We start from the raw sequence: 14,025 nt of genomic DNA on the forward strand, positions 1-14,025 counted from the left end.
TTGAGAAAGAGTCTCGCTCTGTCGCCCAGGCTGGAGTGCAGTTACACGATCTTGGCTCACTGCAACCTTTGCCTCCTGGGTTCGAGCACTTCTCCTGCCTCAGCCTCCTGAGTAGCTGGGATTACAGGAGTGTGCCACCACACCCAGCTGACTTTTGTGTTTTTAGTAGCGACAGGGTTTCACCATGTTGGCTGGGCTGGTGTGGAACTCCTGACTTCAGGTGATCCACCCACCTCGGCCTCCCAAAGTGTTGGTATTACAGGCTTGAGCCACTGCACCCGGCCTTCAAATATTTTTAACCCTTTTATTCTTGAGTTTATCTTCAAGTTGTGAAATAATTCATTTATATAATGTAAATGGATTCCAGTTCTTGTTTAGCCAATGCTTGTCATAAAGTGTTACATGCAGTTTCTTTTTCTAATTTAGGTTCTATCTCTTTACTTACTAGAATGGAAGATGAGATTCAACTCACTTGTAGTGCCCCCAAAACACTGGCTGCTGTGGGATGAGGGAGAAGTTGTATGGGTCTCTCTTCCTAGACACCAAGGCATCCTCAGTTGGAGGAAATGTGATGAATAGGCTTACAGTGTAAAGAACAATTCATCACTTGTCAGTTTTCTCTTAGGATAGTAATTCTAGATTTTTCTTCAACTGTTATCATCCCATCTTTCATGTTGGAAGCTTTTCTAAAATACTTGGTTATCTCCAGCTGTTTATACTTAAGAATGAGGTGCCTAAAAGCTGGCTGGAATCCATTGGTATTGTCGGCCTTGTACACTGGACTGTCCTTTGTGTGATTCAGTTGGAACCCATCTTTTTTCTGGACACCCCCAGATGTTGGTGTCCATATTAGTCCGTTTTCACGCTGTTGATAAAGACACACCTGAGACTGGCAATTTACAAAAGAAAGAGGCTTAATGGACTTACATTTCCATGTGGCTAGGGAGGCCTCACAGTCCACGGTAGAAGGTGAAAGGCATGTCTCGCATGGCCGCAGACAAGAGAACAGAATGAGAACCAAATGAAAGGGGTTTGCCCTTATAAAACCATCAGATCTCATGGGATTTATTCACTACCACAAGAACAGTATGGGGGGAACTGCTCCCATGATTCAGTTATCTCTGATAAGTGGGTCTCTCCCACAACACAAGAGAATTATGAGAGCTACCATTCAAGATTTGGGTGGGGACACAGCCAAACCGTATCAGTGTCCATAGGTCTTTTCTGCTGGGTTCTCGAGTTTCTACAGAGAAGACTTATCTCACATTCCACTGTGGGGTGTGATCTTTGCTGCCAGAATTCTGTGATAAGAGCTGTAGAAGTGGGGCTGGGAAGGGAAGGCCTTATAATTTGGGGTATAAACTTTGACTTGGCCGGGCGTGGTGGCTCACGCCTATAATCCCAGCACTTTGGGAGGCTGAGGCGGGTGGATCACGAGGTCAGGAGATTGAGACCATCCTGGCTAACATGGTGAAACCCTGTCTCTACTAAAAATAGAAAAAAAATTAGCTGGGCATGGTGGTGGGCGCCTGTAGTCCCAGCTACTCGGGAGGCTAAGGCAGGAGAATGGCGTGAACCCGAGAGGCAGAGCTTACAGTGAGCCGAGATCAAGCCACTGCGCTCCAGCCTGGGTGACTGAGCAAGACTCTGTCTCAAAAAACAAAAAACAAACAAACAAACAAACTTTTGACTTAATTCCTCATTTTTAGTAAAGCATCTGATTCCCACCTTCGAAGCATAGGCCCTCCTAGATTCAGCCTCCACAGAAGAGATATCTCCTGGTTCTGCCAGGCTAGGGAAAGGGTAGGTGCCTGGCCGCCTGGGGTGGGAGATTGTGTTAGTTTTGCATTGCTATAAAGGAATGCCTGAGGCTAGGTAATTTATAAAGAAGAGAGGATTAATTGACTTATAGTTCTGTAGGCTGTACAACTAGCATGGCGTTGGTATCTGCTTCTGGTGATGGCCCCAGTAAGCTTCCAGTTGATCACAGTGGAAGGCAAAGGGGGAGCAGGCTGTGTCACATGGCAAGAGTGGGAGTGAGAGTGGCCAGGGGCCACGTACTTCTAAACAACCAGATCGTGAACTCAGAACAAGATCTCACTTACACCCAGGGAATGGTGCTAAACCACTCATGAGGGATCCACCCCCATGATCCAGTCACCTCTCACCAGGCCCCACCTCCAACACTAATCACATTTCAGCATGAGATTTGGAGGGAACAGACATCCAAACAGTATCAGAAAATTTTCAGATTCTCAGCCAGTCTTCTTGTGTGGAGCCATATCTGTTTCCAGTGATATTTGATTCTTGCAGTTCCTGGGATTTGTCTTGAAATTGGCGTGCTGCTGCTTGTCATCTCCCTCCTCAGCCTTCAGTTTCAGCCTTCTTCCAAGTTAGTTGAGATTTTTCAGTTCACTTTCTTTCTTCTAAAATATTATTGATGTTCTTGTTTTCTCTGGTGTCTCTTTCTTCTGGCTGCTTTTGTGGGAATCTGCCTTCGTAAAGTAATGTTTATCATTTTAGTGGGATTTTGGGAGGGAATAGGGGTGAATGCCTGAGTGCAGTCTGCTGTTTTGAATGAGGAATGTTAGTGGGCTGTCTTCACTTGATAAGTATTTTCCCCTGTTCCTTAGTATTTCTCCATAATGTGCATTTTAATGCCTGCATAATGATCAATTGTATGATTCTATGATGCCTTATTGTCCTAATACTGTGTTGTTAGATTATGTGTTTCCTCATTTATATACCTTTCCCTGTGTTTACATTTGTTGTCTTAGGGTTGATTCCTACAAACAGAATTACAGAGTTTAAGCATTTTTAAGTCTTTTTTTTTTAAGACAGAAGTTCGCTCTTGTTGCTTTCTGAAAGAGTTGTATTGTATGTACATCCACCAGACACGCATGAGTATGGCCGTTTCATTGCAGATAGCACTTCTCCCTGCTGGTTTAGGTCCACACATGCCTACTGAGTGAAGGAAAAAATTGGGATGAACCAAATGAACTTCAGTAATTCTGTTAGCTCACGTTACACAGCTTGGCTGTCTGAGGTCACATCCTGGCGCTGTGACCGAGAGCAAATGACCTAACTGCCCTGGATTTCAGTTTTATCCCCTGCGAAGTGGGGAATAAGAGGAAGAATAATAAGTGAATAGACTTAAGTTTAGATTTTTGCCTGGCTGGCAGCGATGGAGAAGAGCAAAACCAATAAAGTCAGTTTCTTAGGTAGTAATGAAAAGATTGTTCTTTATTATTAAAAAGTGACTTGTTTGGGAAGAAGTGATACATTCTCATTACAAAAAAAAAAAACAAAAAAGTAAAAAGAAGAAATGAAAAACCTCACCCTAAATCTTACCGTTTAGAAATATTAAACTTATTTATTTATTTATTTATTTATTTATTTATTTATTTTAGAGAGAGAGAGAGAGAGTCTCACTGTCGCCCAGGGGTGTGTGGCGCAATCACAGTTCATTGTAACCTCAAACTCCTAGGCTCAAGTGATCCTCCTGCCTTGGCCTCCCAAAGTGCTGGGATTATAGGCATGAACCACTGTGCCTGGCCAATGATGTTGGTAACATTTTATGAGCCCTATCTAGAACTTGCCATGGGCATGGGATCTTACTATACATAGTATTTAATACTTAAAGGTGTAAAATAAAATAGACTTTAATTAAAGCAAAGGAAAAGAAACTAAAGCAAGATAGAAATGCTGACTTCATTGCAAGAGAGATTAGCGCTATCTTTTAGAAACTAAATTTATGACAAGATGATAAATACTAAGAGATTAGAATAATTTCTCAAAACTATGAGTTTATGAGACTCTCTCCTTTGAAAGCTAAAAAAAATTAGAACTGGCCTATGCTGCCCCTCTTTCCCAAGCTCCAACATTTTATCAGTTAATTATGAATTTTACAATGTGAAGGATTGTAACATTTCTATTCTCTTCTAATAATGACACAGTTCCCATAGCTCTTTGACTTAGTCCCCTTTTAGGATGGATTCAGAACTTGTTGCTAGTCTTGTTACTGTGTTTTTACCTTGCTTGAGTTTTAAATTTTGACTCATTGGTTGGTTCATTGTTTTATTTATTTAATCGATTTTATTTTTTGAGACAGGATCTTGCTCTGTCGCCCAGGCTGGAGTGCAGTGGTGCCATCATGGCTCACTGCTGCCTCACCCTCCTGGACTCAAGTGATCCTCCTATCTCAGCCTCCTGAGTAGCTGGGACTTACAGGCGCACGCCACCACACCTGGCTGATTTTTGTATTTTTTGTAGAGACTGAGTCTCGCCATATTGCCCAGGCTGGTCTCAAACTCCTGGGCTCTAGTGATCCACCCGCCTTGGCCTTCCAAAGTGCTGGGATTACAGGGGTAAACCCAGTGTGGCCGCACCCAGCCACATTGTTTTATTTAGAGAAGCCCTGGTAGGTACTGTGTTCCTTGAGGTCTTACACTTAAGGATAGCTGTTCTTGCTTTTATATTTGAAGGACAATTTGGCCGAGTACCAAGGTCTTGGGCCACACGTTCTTGCCCTCAGAATTTCTTAGACATTGCTCCCATTCTTTTTTAGCACTGGATATTTCTGGAAGAGAAAGCTGAGGCTGGGTTAATGTTTGTTTCTTTTGCACATGACTAGCTTTTTCCACTGGATGTGCCCATGAGGTTCTCTGATACTTTTTGAAGATTAGAGTTTTACCAGCATTGCCTGGGCATTGGCTGTTTTATGTCACTTTCCTGGTATGTCCTATACCATAATATCTGTTGATTCAAGTCTGTCTTTATATCAGTAAAATTTTAAGATCCTTTAATATTTTTGCATATATTTTGAATGGTGCTCACTTTTTGGGAACCGTAGTTGTTAGGTTTTATCTTCTTTGTCTTCTAAATCTAGCATCTATTCTTATTATCATTTGTGTATCTTTGTCCCTCTTGTTGTTCCTTTTTAGTAATTTTGAGTGATTTCCTTGTTTGTTCTCTGCCTCTGTTTACAGAAGCTTACACTATGTTTTATTGTAGTTGTGTGGCTTCCATTCTGGATTTTTTTTTTCTAGTCCATTTATTTCTTCAGCTCTATCAGTCCATTTAAAATCTCTTAGATTGATGACTGTCAGTTCTTTGGAACTTCATATCTTGTCTCTGAGCCCCCCATTTTTAGAAGGACCATTTTATCTTTAATATTTTCGAGACAATGGAGGACTATTTTTTCTGAGCTCTTAGTCTGTTACCTTTGTTTTTCAGGCCCAGATTCCTGGGCATGGGACCTCTGCATCCACATAAGGGTCCATGCTTGGACGAATGCTCCCCTGTCATTGTCTTGAAATTGTTAATAATTTCTGAACAGTGGGCACTGCATTTTCGTTATGCAGCAGCTTCTGTTGATTATTTTTACAAATGCACCTTATTAGCTGCCTTTGCCTGTGTTCTTATTCTGTGGTTGCTCGTCTTTGAATGAGGCTGAGCTGTTTGCCGCAAAAACTGGTGTGGGGTGTGCTGAGGACTGGAAGGCAGGGGTGGGGAGTGTTGTGAAACCTGCTCACACTCGCTGCCTCCACTGTCCTCTGAACAATTGTGTTATTTCTTTTACCTTGAGAATGATCCTCCTTCAGTTTTTGGCTTTTAGGAGGCTTGTGTGTCTCCCAGCCAGTCCCCTTAGGGCCCCGGCTCTCTGAGGCTAGGCTTGGCTTATGGTGGGCCTGGCGGTTGTTCCCCCAGGCCCTTTCTTCACCCTTACTTTCCTTGTTAATCCAGGCCAGGTCATAGGTATTAAAAATGACATCCACATGGTTTCTCCTTCAGTTCCACCTTCCCAGTTAGAGTTTAACTTTTAAAATACTTGAGAAGGGAAAGCAGTGTCAGACTCAAAGAGCCAGCAAGCATTGTTTTTTTTTTGACATGGAGTTTCACTCTTGTTGCCCAGGCTGGAGTGTGGTGGCGAGATCTTGGCTCACTGCAACCTCTGCCTCCTGGGTTCAAGCAATTCTCCTGCCTCAGCCTCCCAAGAAGCTGGGATTATAGGCGCCTGCCACCCCGCCCGGCTAATTTTTGTATTTTTAGTAGAGATGGGGTTTCACCGTCTTGGCCAGGCTGGTTTCGAACTCATGACTTCAGGTGATCCACCCACCTCCCAAAATGCTGGGATTACAGGCGTGAGCCACCGCGCCCGGCCGCCTTTTAATGTGTCATTTTAATGTGTCATTTTAAAATTCTGTGCTAATTAGGATGTGGGAGGTTATTTGATTTTTGGAAAATTGTTCATACTATATTAACATGTAAAGGTGCTTTATAAAACAGTATGTGGAGTGTAATTCACCTGTTGTTGCTTTTTAAGGAAGTATGACTCTACATTAAAAAAATTTGAAGGGAAAAAATACCTAAATGCGACTGCCTGGATTCCTAATGTCCATCCTGCTTCCGCCTTTGGTGACGGTGTATAGCAGTGGCCAACTCCACAGCCTTTACATTTTCTCAGTGATCCTATGCTCTAAGAATTTCTGAGGGACTTTTTTTTAAAAAGATTGTTTCTAGTACCATGTCTACTCTCTTTTGTGGATTAAAATAAATTCATTCTGATGTTTTTGGCAAATACTTCAAGTGTATTTTAAAATACATAATTTTATTGACAAGATACTTTGAATAGGGAAGAACCAGTTTCACAACCAGCTCTCTTGAAAAACAAAAACAAAACTCTAATTCATAGAGTTTGCCAGTTTCCGTGGTGTAAATATTTCCACCATGGTCAGTTGCAGGCTACCAACATGACATCATTGCACACACAGTTAGGAAAAAGTGTGCGGTAGCACATTCCTATGTAGTATTGTTACCATCCAGATGCAGCAGGCAAAATAACCTCACAATCACAGATAGATAAAAGTAAAATGTAAAATAATTAGGAAGTGATGATTTTTGAGTATTCATTACTTCTGTAAAATTTATGCTTAATAAATATTGATATAATTTATTTTAATCCATATCTTTATTTAACAACTGGCTGGTAAAAATTCCTGAAAATTTAACAGCAGGTCCCCATGAGTTGATACAAAAGCAGTATACCGCTGGAAAGAGCCCTTGAATTTTTAGAAAGGGCTTAACAGGGCAAGTCAAGAAAGTGAAGCGTGCGGGTGTTGGGATTGGTAAGATAAAGCCCTCTATGGTTGGTTCAGGTGTCGTTTTGCCCTAGATCTTTATGTTGGGGGGGCTTGCTTTTCTGTTTAAGGTTCCTTGTGATCAGAACACCCATAGAAAACTTGGGGAGATAAGCAAGTGCTCTGCTCTTTAGTATGTAATTTTCTTGGCATTCGAAATGGGATGCTACCTTTCTTGATACCATTCCTGGGAAGCAGCATAGGTTCCTTTAGAAACCTTTTAATACATCCCAGGTGATTTTGATTCTGATAGTCTTTTTTTTTTTGGCGTGGTGGTAAAATATGCATAAAATTTGATGGATTTGTTTGTTTGTTTGTTTGTTTTTTTGAGATGGAGTCTCGCTCTATCGCCCAGGCTGGAATGCAGTGGCATGATCTCAGCTCACTGCAACCTCTGCCTCCTGGGTTCAAGCAGTTTTCCTGCCTCAGCCTCCCAAGTAGCTGGGATTATAGGTGCGTGCCACCATGCCCGGCTAATTTTTGTAATTTTAGTAGAGACGAGGTTTTTCCATGTTGGCTAGGCTGGTCTCGAACTCCTGACCTCAGGTGATCCGCCTGCCTCGGCCTCCCAAAGTGCTGAGATCACAGGCGTGAGCCACCGCGTCCAGCCACATTTACTGTTTTGATCATTTTCAAGAGTGCAGCACAGTGGTATTCAGTGCACTCACATTATTGTGCCACCATCACCGTCATCCATCTCCAGAACATTTTCTTTTTCTTTTCTTTTTTTTTTTTGAGACGGAGTTTCGCTCTTGTTGCCCAGGCTGGAGTGCAATGGCACGATCTCGGCTCACCGCAACCTCTGCCTCCCTGGTTCAAGCGATTTCTCCTGCCTCAGCTTCCTGAGTAGCTGGGATTACAGGCATGAGCCACCACGCCTGGCTAATTTTTTGTATTTTTAGTAGAGATGGGGTTTCTCCATGTTGATCAGGCTGATGTCAAACTCCCAACTTCAGGTGATCTGCCTGCTTCGGCCTCCCAAAGTGCTGGGATTACAGGCGTGAGCCACCGCGCCTGGCCCTGCAGAACATTTTCCATCTTTCTCCTCTCTCTCCCCTGCCCCTGGTAACTCTTCTACTTTCTGTCTGTCTGAATTTCCATGTTCTAGATATCTCATGTAAGGAGCATCATACAGTAGTCATCCTTTTGTGACTGGCTAATTTCGCTTAGCATAATCTCTTCATGCTTCATGTTTGTAGCATGTGTCAGAATTTCCTTCTTTTTAAAGGCTGCGTAATAATCCATTGTATGTATATCCCACGTTTTGTTTATCCATCTATTTGTTGCTTCTACGTTTTGGCTATTGTGAATAAAGATGATACGGGCCGGGCGTGGTGGCTCACACCTGTAATCCCAGCACTTTAGGAGGTCGAGGTGGGCGGATCAGTTGAGGTCAGGAGTTCAAGACCAGCCTGGCCAACATGGTGAAACTCCATCTCTACTAAAAATACAAGAATTAGCTGCGCGTGGTGGCACGTGCCTGTAATCCCAGCTACTCAGGAGGCTGAGGCACAAGAATCGCTTGAACCCAGGAGGCAGAGGTTGCAGTGAGCCAAGATCACACCACTGCACTCTAGCCTGGGAGATGGAGCAAGACTCTGTCTCAAAAAAAAAAAAAAAAAGCCATTAACATGCACATACACATATATGTGTTCAAATCCCTCCTTCCATTTCTTTTGAGTCTATACCGAGAAGTGGAATTGCTGTATCCTATGGCAATTCTATATTTAATTTTTTGAGGAACTGCCATTCCATTTTCTACAGCTCATTCATTATTTTTTGACCTGGAAACTAATGTATCTTTCCAAAATGATTGCACTGACTTGTATCCCTTCCCTTGCAGGTAGAATGTCTTTCTGTGAGTCTCCTCTTTGGTGATGGTGTTCTTTCGACATATCTCATATTTGAATGTTTACACTGTAATGTGATAGCCCAATTAAGAGTGGAGATACTGTCACATAAGGCATCGTATGATAAGTGACAGAAGAGAAACACAAGATGCTTTGAGCTCCCAAATAGAGGGGAATGGGAAAAGTTCCATGGCATTTGAGATAATCTTTGATAAAGGAGCAGAATGTTGGCAGGTGGAGATGTGGGGGAGGAGGATCCAGGCAGTGGTAAGGAAGGGGGCTCTGTGTCCTGGGGAGAAATAGAGAAAGTCTTGGAAGGTAAGTTCATGTCACCTTACAGGGCCCTGAATGTCAGATGAAATAACTTATTCAACTTTGTAGGTGATGAGAGCTGTGGAAGGCTTTCAGCAGGAGAGCAACATGGTTATAGCTGAGTGGAAATCATTTTAGTCCAGAAGTTGCTGGATTACCATATGGAGCTGGAGACTATAGCTGCAGAAACCATGTGGCTATTGAAATAATCTAGTGGAGAGGGCCGTTGGGGACATGTACAGTTAGTTATCTTATTTTCATTTTCCTCTTGATGTAATTTCTGTGACCAGAGTCTTGTTCCATTTTAATCTGTAAAGCATGCTGTTCAATATGACATGTAATAAATGTTGAACCCTCTTTGGGGAGTCAGTCCAATCATTAAGACAATTATTTTGACTTGAGACAAAAAAAGTGAAAGTGCTGAGGAAAAGTGTTCACATTTGCTATTTTAAGCTGGGAGAGCAAATGTTCTCAGAACTCTGCAGTCCCTTGGATTGGGTGCAGTTTGCTCTGCTGAGCGTGAGTTGGCAGCCCTGCCCGCTTGAACATGGCTGCTGCTTGTTGTTCAGGTTGAGTGGACTCTCCTGGTGGGGTCGAACACCCCTCGCATTTCGGCAGCACCCACGTGGGCCTCTTGTTCACAGGAGTGTCCTGAACAGAACAGTTTCTGTGAGAAAGAAGCCTTCATAAGTATTTGTTAAAGAAGTTTCAGGCTGGGTGTGGTGGCTCACACCTGTAATCCCAGCACTTTGGGAGGCCAAGGCGGGCGGATCACGAGGTCAGGAGTTTTGAGACCAGCCTGACCAACACTGGTAAAACCCCATCTCTACTAAAGATACAAAGGAAAAAAAAAAATAGCTGGGCGTGGTGGTGTGTGCCTGTAATCCCAGCTACTCGGGAGGCTGAGGCAGGAGAATCGCTTGAATCCTGGAGGTAGAGGTTGCAGTGAGCCGAGATCATGCCATTACACTCCAGCCTGGGGGACAGGGTGAGACTCCATCTCAAAAAAAAAAAAAAAAAAAAAAAAAAAAAAAAAAAAAAAGGAGAAAGAAGTTTTCTAGATAGAGATGAGAGGCTAAGATGTCTTAAGGCTTAAAGTAGTGCCCTTGTGCCTTGACTGCTTCCTGGGTTGCCCAGGCTGACCTGAGGGTCCCCTGTGGGCTTCACTGTGGCTCTAAGGGAGGCGGAGTCTGCAGTGTCCACACCCTCTGCACTCTGAAGGACCCTTCTTCCTTGAGAGAAGTCCCTGCGAAGTCCTCCTTCAGAAGTGTTTGCGGGGTGAAACGGGGACGCATGTCCTGCACATGCGAGGCTCACCATATGGGCCCAGGCTCCTTTCTCTCACTGACACTGATTGACCTTATATGTGCTGAGGACAGTCTTTGGCCCTGGACCCAGGATGTTTCTGAGGTTACAACTCCAGGTTGGTGGCAAACTGATAAGGCCCATGAAGGCTCGCCAGCTCCACAGGTGTCAGACGGGCCTCAGGGCAGGAGAGTGTCTTTCTCTTCTCCTTGTCCTGTGATACAGGTCACTTCCCATGATGTCCCCAGTGAATGGCCCGGGCTGGGTTGCCTGATGGGTGCTGGCCTGTGGGAATGTACTCCTTAACAAGGAGGAAGAGCCAGGTGTGCCCAGTGGCCAAGAACATGAACCCATGCCCCCTTGCAGGGCTTCAAGTAGATCAGGCAGCTGGGGCAGTTTTCTTAAGGCTGTGGTCAGAAATGAGTACTTTTTTTTTTTTGTCATCATAAAGCAGTACAGGAAAAGCACTTAAAATATATTTAAGGCCTTTAATTTATAATGCATTCTTAAATAAATGTTCTTTGTCTACCTAAATTACCATGGACTGTTTCAGGCAAAGTTCACAGAAGATATTTTTTCATTTTTTGTGCCATACTTTGGTCATTTTAACAGGCAGACAAGAACAGCTTTTGATGATGAGAGAATCATTAAAGATTCTGTTAAGAAACCTGGTATTATAATGAACGGAACAGAAAGGAATTTGAGTATATGATAAATTAGTTAACCAGATTATGTAAATTGTAGGAATAGAAATTCCCTAACCAACCCAATATGTATTCAAATTAAATACGTATTCGAGAGGGAGAATATTTACTTATTATTGCCATGCGTATTGTAGAAACTTCTCAAGTCAGGCATCGTTGAATTTTCAATTTAAAAACTAGTTTGAGGCATAATGTAATAAATCTGTTTTGCATTTTTATTTTCAGTTTCCCAGGAAAGATTTCAGTTATAGATGGTGTATTATCACAATTTCAGGAGCAACAGTTGAGATTTGTGATTTCTGTTAACCAAAGCCTTTTGGGTTGGCTATTCTTGTTGAAAAACTTAATTAAAAATTATTTTTTACTGCTTATTTAAAACATTTTTACCTTTTTCATGCAAGTTCTCTGTCTTCAAATTATTCCGCGTTTCCTTTACTAGAAATGTCTGTATTTGGTGACCGAAGTTTGCCCTTGTCTTCTGTTCTTGGCCAGTTGCCACTGTCCCTCCCCCTCATCCCTGCACCGTTGGTTCTCTTGACCCTGTCTGTAATGGCTTTATATTAACTTTTCTCTTTTTGAGCTGATCTGCTGAAAAATTTTAATGGTGGTGGGATTAAAGAGATCCCCACTTCTTTGTCATTTCCTTTAAAAATATTTTACAATTTTCTCCTTCTCTACAAGGTTTTTTTGCATCAATATAGGAACAATTATGGTGCAAACCTTTTACAACAAACTCTATTCCTGCGTTGTACCTCCACACCACCAGGGTAAATGGTAAAACTCTGAGAAATTCCCTTTTTCTCAGGCTGTTGTTTCTAGAGATACATTCATTATAAATCAATGTTGAAAAAGCTCCTACCTCAAAGTCTTTAACTCTGTATGTGTTTATTTTGTGCTCTCTCTTATCTTCCAAACTTATTAGAAGCAAAATCAAGGTTGACTGATAGGAAATTTGCAGGGTCCCTTTCCTTCCCAGCTGGGAAATGGGTAATAAGCATCAGATGACATTTCTTTTTATTTACTTATTTATTATTATTTGTAGAAACAGGGTCTCGCTCTGCTACTGAGGCTGGAGTGCAGTGGCACAATCATAGCTCACTGCAGTCTCAGCTCCTGGTCTTAAGCCATCCTCCCACCTCAGCATCCTGAGAAGCTAGGACTATAGGTGCATGCCACCATACCCAGCTTTTTTTTTTTTTTTTTTTTTGTGGCGAGACAGGGTCTTGAACTTCTGGCCTCAAGTGATCTTCCCTGCTTGGCCTCTCAAAGTGCTTGGATTACAGGCATGAGCCAACATGCCCACCCTCATATGATATTTCAGGTAGATCTATGAATGATCATTTCCGTGGTTTTCTTTTTTAAAGTAAAAACAGTGACATAAGTAGTCCTTGACTCCAGAATACCAATTACAAGTGTTCTGGGTATATGGATACTGCATCTTATCACCTCCCCTGGTCCTTCTGCTCCTGGCCCTGTGCCCACACATGCCCAATCCTTCCTAAAAGCAGAGTTGACGCGCAACACGGCCAGGTCCTTTCCTCTCCCGCCCGACACTGCTGGAGGCATTGAGGGAACTCCTGGGCCTGCCCCAGCTGTCGTGGTGACCTCTGATGCTGCTAGGTTCCCCATAATGGTGCCTGTTTTTCCTATTTCCAGGAGCTTCAACCTGTAGAACCCTTGACCGTAGTAACCTTTGAGAACACTGCCTGTGTTCTCAACATCAAAGAGCAACTTTGGGAGTCTCTGACTGGGTGAAATGAGCACTGGGGATGTTGAACTGGGCTTCAGAATATACTTTTCAACAGAAATGAAACTAAATAGCAGTTAGGTCTTGTTCATAGTGTTGTTAAGCTTCATTGTGGTGAAATGGGCTTTCCAGGGTTGAGAAGTCTTCTACCACGTAATAGTGGAAAATGCTTTGGGGTATGAAGTATTCATCAATATGAGAGTAAATATTTGGAATATAAACCTGTCCATAATCTATAGAGTACCAACGTGAATTTCATCTCAATTATGAAAGCATTCTGGGAGACTATGCTTCTTCATTTTATTTTCAATATTTCTTTTTTTCCTTCCTGTAATATAGCAATAAGACCAACCTCTTAGTTAAATAAATTTGGCTGGGTACAATGGCTCATGCCTGTAATCTCAGCACTTTGGGAGGCAGAGGCGGGCAGATCACCTGAGGTTAGGAGTTCGAGACCAACTTGGCCAACATGGAAAAACCCCGTCTCTACTAAAAATACAAAAATTAGCTGGGTGTGGTGGCACATGCCTGTAATCTCAGCTATTCGGGAGGCTGAAGCAGGAGAATCACTTGAACCCAGGAGGCGGAGGTGGCAGTGAGCCGAGATCATGCCACTGCACTCCAGCCTGGGTGACAGAGCAAGACTCTGTCTTAAATAAATTAAATACATAAGTAAATAAATAAATTTTAGAGAAAAATGACTTGTAGTCCTGAAACCCCAGCAAGTCAAATTCTTTGCATCTGACATCCAGACACTGTCTATTCCTACTCATTGTGCAGAAGCAATTTTTAAATTTTTTTTTTTAATTTAACATCATAACAAATTGAGTCCTCTGTGTTTCGCAGTCTTCATGTTTGTGATTTTTGAGTGTAGACTGTTCTAGGCAGCAGATATGCTACAGTTTGGTTAACCTTTCTTTGGGTGTTTTGAGTTGACATTAATGTAAATAACACTACAAAGAATGCCT

General features: G+C 42.5%; 1 protein-coding gene across 4 annotated transcripts in view; it reads left to right on the forward strand.

Annotated features, from left to right (window-relative positions):
* FARP1 (FERM, ARH/RhoGEF and pleckstrin domain protein 1) overlaps positions 1-14,025 on the forward strand; it is a 313,335-nt gene that overhangs the window by 35,203 nt on the left and 264,107 nt on the right.

Source organism: Pongo abelii, chromosome 14 (genome assembly GCF_028885655.2).
Source record: "Pongo abelii isolate AG06213 chromosome 14, NHGRI_mPonAbe1-v2.0_pri, whole genome shotgun sequence".
NCBI classification, from domain to species: domain Eukaryota; kingdom Metazoa; phylum Chordata; class Mammalia; order Primates; family Hominidae; genus Pongo; species Pongo abelii.